Genomic DNA, 11,000 nt, shown 5'->3' on the forward strand with positions numbered 1-11,000 from the left:
TTCCTTACTCTGGTGAACAACGTGCATGCAAATACACACCTATGGGCTCAAAATGCCTGTGATCCTTCCCCTAACTACCTACCCAGAGAACAAACATTGATCAACAATTCTGAGCAACCAATATGCTATAATGAGCATAATGAGATTTACTGTGAAATTTTGATGTTTAATAGAACACACTTTTATAATCCGTTCACTAACAGGTCTTGCTTCAGAAGCTAGAACAGGACAAGCTATTGGAATGAATGAATTAATGACATATCACAGACAGAGAAAATCCCTCAGTAATGGGACTGAGAGAGAACCCTCCAGTTTGAGAATAACACGAAAAGCTGGAGGGCTATTGTCTTCCAACACCACACACTTTTCACATTAGTGTTGCGTAAGGAAGCTCTTAACTCACGGAACTCCTGGTTCCAAAGATAGATGCAACTTATTTATGTAACTAAGGAGTCACTAGCACTAACAAGGGTCAAATACATGCCTTCACATTGGCTGGCTGACCTATCCGCTGAGAGCTGGCCTGAGGATGGGGATATTGTGAAAGCAGAGCACATTTCTTCATTTGCTCTGCTGCTCTCCAAGAACATCCCTGTGTGCGATTGCCAGGTGGAGAAACTATTGTTTTAAAAATAAATGCTGAAATAAGACTCTCAGGAATGGACTCTATCTACCACAAGCATGAACCACTGCTGTTATTCCTTTCCTTCAGGAAGGAAAAACAATAATACTTTACAAGACTCCAACATAAATATTTTCAGTACAAGCAAGGAACAGCTGCATCATGGGTCACCAGCCTTTGGGGACCCACGGGCACATTTGCAAAACAAAAGAGACCACAACCAAGCATATAAACTACAACCATCCTTTTGGCTACAAAAGCTTAATTTCAGTGAGGGGAGAAGAGTCTGCTGAGCACAAGGGAAGGAATTTGCAGGTGCCCAGGGATGCCACATTAGCAATGCTTGTTCTACCTTCTAAAAGTTGTCTTGAAACTATAACCTAAGACTCCTCCATCGCCTTGTGATTAAGCAATTGAATGCCGAGGAGATTTTAAAGACATGGGCTACTGGATGGTGGCTAAGGCTAAAAAGCACAAATTAACAATGGTGAGGAAAGAAATCATGCTTTTTAATGCATGCCAGTGAAATGAAAGATTTTTAGGGTTCTGAGGCTGAACCAAAAGACTCATCCATACTGGCAAGAAATACAGGCAATTGCTGTGTGCAAAGCAATAGAAGATTTAGGAAGCAATGGAAAAGTCACTCCGGGTGATGAAAGACTTGCTCTTTCATGACTGCCAAGAAATCAATTCCCCTTTCAAAATCTGAAAAGGGGCGGAGGTAAGGGCTGAGAGTGCAGCTGTTCATCCTGATTTTAGCTGGAGGATGAACAGAAAGCTGAATTTAATTCTCAAAAATATTGGCGGTGGCAGTGGGGGGTGGAGATCTCTTCTAAAGGAATCACTAGTGTGTAATAAATACTGCTTTATGTGAAGTGCCTGGAGAACTGCCTAATCAACAAGGGAATGCTAAAGAACAACAACTGCAAAGATAAAGTTTCATGCTTGACTGAAACTATGACCATCTTTTCTGTGAGTCCTGGAAGTCCTGCTCCCTGCCTTGCAGGCCTTTTTCCACATGGCCTGGAAGGGCAGGGCCCCTGACTGAGTCCAGCTACAAAAACTGAGGCTGCCAAACAGGTTCTTGGGCTCGGTATTGTTTGGGGGGCTTTGTTCAGGGGTGTGTGCTGTTATTGATATAAAAAAAGATTTGGTTGAAAATTGATTACGATTTGCATTTAAATTAATTTGGTTGTGTCCTTTTTTATGTTTTATTTATTGTTTATGTCTACTTTTGGTTATGTTTTAATGATAATTTTTTTTCACATTGCAAGGCGCCTTGAGCATGGTTTGAACAAGGGAAAGTTGGTATACAAATAAAATGATGCATGTATAGAATCACAGAATTGTAGAGTTGGAAGAAATCCCCAGGGTCATCTAGTCCAACCCCCTGCAATGCAGGAATCTCAGCTAAAGTATACCTGAAGGAGTGTCTCCACCCCCACCGTTCAGCTCCGAGGGCCTTCTGACGGTTCCCTCACTGCGAGATGTGAGGTTACAGGGAACCAGGCAGAGGGCCTTCTTGGTAGTGGCGCCACCCTGTGGAACGCCCTCCCATCAGATGTCAAGGAAATAAACAACTATCTGACTTTTAGAAGACATCTGAAGGCAGCCCTGTTTAGGGAAATTTTTAATGTTTGAAGTTCTATTCTGTTTTTGATGTTCTGTTGGAAGCCGCCCAGAGTGGCTGGGGAAACCCAGCCAGATGTACGGGATATAAATAATAAATTATTATTATTATTATTATTATTATTATTATTATTATTATTATTATTATTATCATCATCATCATCATCAACGGCAACATTATCATTATCATTCTGATTATATCATCCATGACAGATGGCCATCCAACCTCTATTTAGAAACCTCCAAGGAGAGCCCACAAGCTCCCGAGGGATACTGTTATGACCATATATATGAAACCTAAACTAATACAATCTATGCTATTGCAAATGAAAGCACCAATGCAAGGTGCTTACTCTGATGCTTAAAGCCATAAACAGCTTGGACCCAAATACCTGCAACTTCATGTCTCATATCAACCTGCCTATGCTTTAACGTCATCAGATGAGCTCCTCCTAGTGGCCCTTGAGTGAGGGCCTGGGACAGAGCTATTTCAGTCAGAGGTGGGTGCTTGCGTGCAGAAATCTCTCCCTGTGGAGATGTGCCCGGCCTTAAGCAGAAGTAATAAATTGTCAAAGAACCAGGAGGGGAAGTTGAGGGACGTCAAGGGGTGGGGGGAGTTTTGTTTTAATTTCTATCTTCTTTGTTTATATGATAAATGTGTTGAATACTAAAATGTAAAATCTAACATTTTAAAAAAAAAATTAAGAGATGTGTCTGGCCTCATTTGTTTAAAGCTTCAAGCAGCTGGACAAGAAGATGCATCAGCATTCAGTGATTTGTTTCTGTGCATTCTTAATTGACTGTTATTTTATGGATTTTATGTTTTCCAATTAAACTTTTATTGCACTAGCCATAGGCCATGGCATCGTTCAGAAGGACAACATAAAAACAACAATAACCATAAAAATCATCGGGCACCACACATACAATAAAACCACGGCCAAGGCTTCTAAAATTATTTGTTGCATTAAATAGGATAGAACAGCAAAAGATTCTCAGGTAAGATGTGCCAAATTAAATATCCGAATCCCCTTTGCAGTTGACCGCTGTTTTATCTAGTTCATTCCTCCTGATCTTCTTAGCTGCCAGCACATAGAGTGCTACTTTATGGATTTTATGTATTCTTACCTCCTTGATTTTGTTGTTAAACAGCCTTCTGAAAAGAAGAAGAAGAAGAAGAAGAGGAGGAGGAGGAGGAGGAGGAGGAGGAGGAGGAGGAGTTTGGACTTGATATCCTGCCTTTCACTACCCTTTAAAGAGTCTCATATTGGCTAACAATCTCATTTCCCTTCCTCCCCCACAACAAACACTCTGTGAGGTGAGTGAGGCTGAGAGACTTCAGAGAAGTGTGACTAGCCCAAGGTCACCCAGCAGCTGCATGTGGAGGAGCGGGGAATCGAACTTGGTTCACCAGATTACGAGTCCACCGCTCTGGAGTAGAGAGGAGTGGACACCACAGGAATATATTTAGGTGCCATGGAATGAACTTCATGTTTTAACAAAGCTGAAAACGTTGGTGCCTTAGCTAATTGTGTTATCAGGGTCGAAAGAAGAAATAGGGTCTCTGTTTGTAGAGACTGCAAAAGACACATTAGGGACGTCAGCACAGGAGTTAAAAAAGCATGTGCGATGTGAAAGGGAGCAGGACTGGACGCTGTGTTGTTTAGCCAGTCCTGGTTGCAGAGTTCTAGTCTGATCACAGTAAGCACTTAGCATTCATATCCATCCTTCAGACACGAAGGAGTAAAACAGAGAGAGAGATCTGTATATACCAGGGGTCTGCAACCTGCGGCTCCGGAGCCGCATGTGGCTCTTTTACACCTTTGCTGCGGCTCCGGGGCAGATACTAGCGAAGGGAGGAGGCGCATTGTGGCGGGCGCTGTATTGGCTGTGACGTCGCATGTGGGCGGTGTGTGTGTTAGTTTTGCGGCTCCCAGGTTTTTTTTTCTTCGGAAACGGGTCCAAGTGGCTCTTTTTGTCTTAAAGGTTGCAGACCCCTGGTATATACCATCATAAACTGCTCTTATCCAATCCAACCATCTAGTGGACATCCTAGGTAACTGCAGGAATTCTCCAAAGGAAACCAGATCTTCCACACAACAACAAAAAATACAGTGCTCAACCAAATATTACCCCTTTATGTGTAACACTCCTTCAAGCCCCACTTCATTATAACTATTCCATCACACCATCCCTACATAATGGATATTGTCTAGCAGCAGAGGGTATTGTGGCCTCTTGTGGTAGTGAGTTCCATAGTTTAACTGTATGCTGTGTGAAGAAGTACTACTCGCTGTCCTGAATTTCAAAGCATTCAGCTTCATTAGATGGCCCTGGGTTCTAGAATTATGACAGAGGGAGAAAAAGACCTCTGTCGTGTCCCATCTTACATGCTATCTCCCTCCCCTCAAATTATAAAGCCAGAAATGTAACATTTTCTCATAGGAAAGTTTCTCCAGTGGTGACAAGAAATTTTCCGCACCGGGTACCACCTGACTTTCCTACGCCTCTGCTTCAGCCTTTGCTAAATCTTTTGCAGTTCTACAATATCCTTTTGGAAGTGAGGTGACCAGAACACAGTATTCCAAATGCAGTTGCGCCATAGGTAATATAGTAGTGCTATGATATTGGCAGTTTTGTTTTCAATACCTTTCTGGAAATTACGGTATATGAGAAAATATCCACAGGCTTGAAACTCAACCCCCCCCCCCCCCGAATTCTACACAGTCTCTGGTCTGCTTCTCCCATTTCAAACAGGCATACAGCATGCCGAGGCGGAAACAAAGGGCTCAGTGCAAATAATAGGTTGTACCTACAGGCGTCAGCCATGAGACAGAAATGGTAACCAGTGGCTCTTAATCCATCATGCCTGTTAGTCTAGTGTCTCCAGTCATGTAATTAGAACAGAAAGTCAGAGGTGAAATGAAGGTAAATGGCCAATTACCCATTGTTCCAGGAAATGAAGTTTTCGCTTATCATTTTACAGGCAAAGTGCAGCTCTTCGAATTTCTAAACGCTATTGGATGATTAGCCAGGCTTGCCAAACTGCGACATGATCATTTCAGCATTTGGAAACAACATAATTAAGTCAGGTATGATCCCTTTGCAGTATCATGAACTGCCTTTGAGCCTTTTATGGTCTTATTTAATGTGATACATGTAGGCATCCCTGATTTGGGGAAATTGTTGATAGGGAATTTGATGGTAGCGGCAAAAATGGTACAGGGCTATGAAGCTCCCTGCTGTCTGTGAATGGTTGATCCAATATCTTGAGCTAGCAGAAATAGACAAGATTGCAGAATGGGTGTACAGTGGTACCTCAGGTTACATACGCTTCAGGTTACAGACTCCGCTAACACAGAAATAGTGCTTCAGGTTAAGAACTTTGCTTCAGAATGACGTCAGAAATCGTGCTCTGGCAGCGTGGCGGCAGCAGGAGGCCCCATTAGCTATAGTGGTGCTTCAGGTTAAGAACAGTTTCAGGTTAAGAACAGTCCTCCGGAACGAATTAAGGACTTAACCCAAGGTACCACTGTACAAGGGATGGCAGTTTTGACAGATAAAGGCTCAAATCTTATTTTATATTGGAATGGGTTTATATTCTGGTTACAGGGGTCTGGATAGGAATCTGTTTGTCTGAATGTACCCGAAGGACTGTAATACCTTTCAACCTGCCTCCTCCGCCTGCCGTATCAGTTGCCTGCATTGTAAGTACTGTATAGTGGTGATTGTCTTTATATAAGAGAAATTCACGTGTCAGATTACTTTTATCACACCACTACTAAGGCTGTGGTGAGAAGCCAGCCAAAGTCAATATCTATAGCCCATGTTTCCTGGATGTCATTTAAAGATAGTAGATGGGGTCCCTGCTAACTGTGGGACTCTAAATCCTGTTGTAAATGTCCCAGTATATTTGGAGAAGGAAGGAACAGGACCTTCAGGATCAGAACTGGCTTCGTAAGGTCTTGCTAAGCCAAAGGAAAATGTTTGGGTGTTGGCAACATTTAAGCAGCTTACTTGAATACATGGGCGTTCAGATCATGAGACGAGCTTTGCCCATGTGGTTTAGCATCGTGTTTTCACAATAGCTGACCAGGTGCCTATAGGAAGCCTGGACACAGGACACAAGCAGTCTCCCACCTTGCATTTCCCAGCAATGGGTATATGGATATTTGCTGCTTCCAACACGTGGCCACAATGGCCAGTCATTTTATCCTCCAGGACTTTGTCTACACCCTCCCTTTAAAAGCTACTACAATCCCAAGATCCCTCTTTCTCACTCACTGCCAGGTCTCACACACCCTGTAGGCATATTTGTGAAGTTATTGTGGTTTTGACTTTCCCTCTCAACTTCCTTTCCCAACCCCCAAAACCCTTCATTTTTAAGGAGGATTGTTCTTGGGAGAGGATAATTTGAAATGTTGGCATTGAAGCATAGTCCTAAAGCTGTTTACTCAGAAGTAAGTCCAACGAGTTCAGTGGCAGCTAGCCACATATAACGCATGAACTTCATTTCATTTTTCTTGTCATTACAGCGGAAGGGCCATGAGCCAAAGTAAAAATACAGTATACAGTGGTACCTCGGGTTAATAACTTAATTCATTCTGGAGGTCTGTTCTTAACCTGAAACTGTTCTTAACCTGAAACACCACTTTAGCTAATGGGGCCACCCGCTGCCGCCGCGCCGCTGCCACGTGATTTCTGTTCTCATCCTGAAGCAAAGTTCTTAACCCGAGGTACTATTTCTTGGTTAGCAGAGTCTGTAACTTGAAGCGTCTGTAACCCGAGATACCACTGTATTTGCTAGAGCTGGGCTTTTTCTCTGTACCATTCTCACACAGCATGTTTAAAGCACACCCCCTCCCCAAATAATCCAGTGAGCTATACTTTGTTAAGGATTCCTGGGAGGGTGCTTTAAATGTATGGTGTGTATACAGAAGGGGCTGGCCTCAAGAATTTGAGCTGCAGCAGAGAAAACTGCCACATTAAGGCAGATTTGGCTGCACAATTGGTGGTTTTGCTGGCAACACTAACTGCTTTGGATCACAGGTCCAGTCCCTTTCCTTCGTAGCTATTTAAAGACAAAATTGGTCCAGAATCTTTGAATCCCTGTCAAGGGTTTTAAGTAAGTTAAGCGCAAAGGCCGAACCATGTCCGAAGGGGAGCAATGGTATTGTTTCCTGGAGGCATTTTAGCCTCAATAATAGATTGTATTTATACACTGTTTAGAGCTGCGATTGCTCAAGCTGAGCCAAGTCAGCTTTGGCCTTTCTTTTGCACTGGGAAGGGGTCCCCCCAGTCTAATAGCATAAACATTTCAACATCGTGGACTGGAAGTGGTTTATGCAAAAAGACCTGGGATTTCTCGTAACGCAAGAGGAACTGCACATTTCTTGGAAGCAATTTAGGCAGCATGAAACATCTCTGTGCGGCGGCCTGATATTCATATTATGCCTTTGATGGATTTAACGTATGCTCCACTTGGAGTGCTTCCATAGAAGGTGTTTCGTCGGGAGTTTCTATGCTTCATTAAGAACAGGTTTGATCAGGCCAAAGACTCATCTAGTCCCACCTTTTATTCTCACAGTGGCCAACCAGACACCTATGGGAAGCCTGTAAGCAGGACCTGAAAGGAATAGCACTCTCCACACTTGTGATTCACAGCAACGGGTATTTGGAGGCCTCTGACAGCACGAGGAGAGCACCACCACCATCACAACCTTTTATCTCACTTTCTAATTTACTTCCTCTGCGGCCCTTTCCCCACACAGGAAGGAGACCTTCATTCCCTCCTTCCCCAGCATGCAAGCAGTTGCTGGTGCTCACATTGATCCAACCAAAATGTTGTGGGTTAAGGGGAGAGACGACAATTGAAGAGGCATTGAGGCCCATCTGAAAGTGGACCACCGGTGGATCCCAGTCCACTGTTTGAGATACACTGCTTCAGTGCTACACATGGTCAGTGATACATCAATACAGTGGTACCTCTGTATAAGTCCGCCCTGTCCAGCATCCATTTCGGCAGGCGGCGGCAGCAAACCAGGAAGTACTGGAGCGGGTTACTTCTGGGTTTGCTGCTCGCGCATGCGCAGAAGCGCAAACCACTCCACGTGTGTGCACAGAGCGGTGGTTTGTTGAGCGTCCTTTTCATCAAACGTCCAGGACTCTGGAATGGATCCCTGACCCAAAACAAGGTACCACTGTAAAATGAACCTATCACAACCTATCACACTTTCAGGATAATATTAGCAATAGGTGTCATTTTGTGACCATGCTGAAAGACAGCTATTGTCCTAAACCCTTGGCCTAACAGGCAGCAAGTCAGTATGCCAAGTTCAAAGTCATGAGGGTCAGCCCACACAAACAAAGTCCCACATCCAAAGGTCAGGAAACACAATTCAGGGTCAATCCAAGTAGCCAAGTCTGAAGTCCACCAGTCAGGATACAGTTCAGAGGCAAACCCAAAGCACAGGTCCAGGAGCATCCAAGTCAAGATCCATGAACATGGCCAGTTGAGCAGACACAGCACCTCAGCTCTACTTCCCCTTTGTACTTTGCATGCTGACTGCAGCACCTGCGCTTGATAAGGAATCACACCTTTCCCCAGAGCTAGTGAGCCTCACCTGGCCAGCTAGGAAGCTGGGCTCTGGGCCCATGCCTGCCTCAGCCTCCTAGAGCACCCCTCCTGCTGCTCCCTCAGAGCCCGCTGTGTTTGTGGAGACAGGAGCCCCTCTGGCTCTGGTGATGGGTCCTGATGCTCTGGCTCCTGTGCATTGACCCCCATCCCCTCACTATCCTCTGTCACCCTGTGAATACTTCTTTCCCCATCCCCTGCTTGCCCCGGTGTGTCCCCGTCCCAGCAATCCCTCACCGGGATCCTCTTCCTCCTCCCCGTTGTCCTGCCAGTTCATGACAGCTACAACACAGTACAGTATAGTGTTACAGCATAATAGCAGTGTGATGTTATAGCACTATACTTCTATTTTGCTCCAAATAAAAACTGGAACACTGCTTTAGTGATAATTTTAAAATTGCCTTAAAATGCAAAAATCAAGATGGCACCCACCACAAGGGTTATGGTGACTGTGTGTGCTGAGCTGCAAATGGCCTCACACACAGCTGCTATGTCAGGCCAACTGGTCTGGACAGGACACAGAGGGAGAGACACAAAGAAAAAGTGCAGTAGTCCTGATGGTATGCAAAGGTACTTGCCCTTCTGCTTGCAGCTTACCATGGAAGAACAATAACTGGGTTGTGCTAGGAGCCCCCTGTGGGGAAGTGACCTTGACGGAAGATATCCTCACACTGGCAGCACTGGGTGGATTTCCCTTTGGTCTTTTTGTCGCAGTTGACTAGAAGAATACTAGACTGGACAGCTAGACTGGAGAATGCAGCAGCTAGACTGGTGACTGGGAGTGGCCGCCGAGACCGTATAACACCTATCCTGAAAGATCTATATTGGCTCCCAGTACGTTTCTGAGCACAATTCAAAGTGTTGGTGTTGACCAAGCCCTAAATGGCCTTGGCCCTCGATACCTGAAGGAGTGTCTCCACCTACATTGCTCAGCCCAGACACTGAGGTCCAGCTCCGAGGGCCTTCTGGCAGTTCCCTCACTGTGAGATGTGAGGTTCCTGCCCTGTGGAATGCCCTCCCATCAGATGTCAAGGAAATAAACAACTATCTGACTTTTAGAAATCTGAAGGCAGCCCTGTTTAGGGAAGTTTTTAATGACTGATGTTTTATCATGTTTTTAATATTCTGTTGGGAGCCGCCCAGAGTGGTTCAGGAAACCCAGCCAGATGGGGGGAGGGTATTAATAATATTTTGTTGTTGTTGTTGTTCTACAGCATATAATAAAATTGGGCTTCCCATTCATTTTTTTATTTATTTTCTTTAAAATATTGTGACCACTCTCCAAGACCCAAGGCAGCATGCAACAAATATTAAACCCACAAATCACACTAAGATACAGATGGTTAAAAGAAGCAAACACCCAACCGTACATAAGAAGATGCAGAAAAAACTCATTCAAAGGTCAACTGCCAGAAGCTGTTCTGAAAAGTAAATTAGTTTCCATGCTCTCTGAAGGGCTAAGTGGTAAGGCCTCTAACTAGCTTCTGTCCAAATGTTAGAAAGAGATGAGAGTCCCTCGAACCCATCATCAAGAATGGTTTATGCCTATCTTTAGTCATCTTTTCAGCAGAAATGTTTCTTGATTAGCATGAGTTATGTACTTGTCTGAATGTTTGTGTCATATTAGCAGCAGCTGCCTCCACTCTGGGTTTGGCTTATGATATGTTAATGCTCCGTCTCACTCGTTTTCAGTATTGTTTGAAAGTTTGGAGTACTGTATACAGATATGCAGAAAAATTACACAGCCATAACAAATTGAGCTCCTGTTCTGAAAATATCTCTCCAAAGATATTCCTCTGTACAGATATTTCTGGAGTCTGCAGACGTTGGTGAGATTGCCAAAAACAACACACAAAAACAAAATTGGGAGTGGTTAAAATAATGAATAAAGTCTACTGGTGTTGGTTTTTGAGTGCAAACAAAGGTGTGTATTTGTGTTACTGAAGTTCAATATTTGCACTACTGAAGTCCAAGTCTTACAGGTCTTTTTATTCTCATGCAACCGACAAATTCTATGAACTGCAGTAGTTTTTTTGGCAGAAGTGGGATGTGCAGATAATTACATACTGTACAGTGTTTGCACACATACACAGTTTGCTTCTTGTGCAGTCTGAG

The 11,000-nt window shown here is 44.0% G+C and overlaps 1 long non-coding RNA gene across 2 annotated transcripts; it reads left to right on the forward strand.

The window, feature by feature from the left end:
• Window positions 1-9,730, forward strand: LOC310839791. Of its 2 annotated transcripts, XR_014561657.1 has the most exons (4): window positions 1-1,746; window positions 5,244-5,343; window positions 5,864-5,958; window positions 7,839-9,730. It is a non-coding gene; the product is annotated as an uncharacterized lncRNA (long non-coding RNA). The 2 variants fall into 2 exon arrangements; XR_014561658.1 differs by lacking the exon at window positions 1-1,746 and having other exon boundaries at window positions 5,053-5,343.
• Window positions 9,731-11,000: the final 1,270 nt, after the last annotated feature.

This window comes from Podarcis gaigeae (assembly GCF_964106915.1).
Source record: "Podarcis gaigeae genome assembly, chromosome: 2".
NCBI classification, from domain to species: Eukaryota; Metazoa; Chordata; class Lepidosauria; order Squamata; family Lacertidae; genus Podarcis; species Podarcis gaigeae.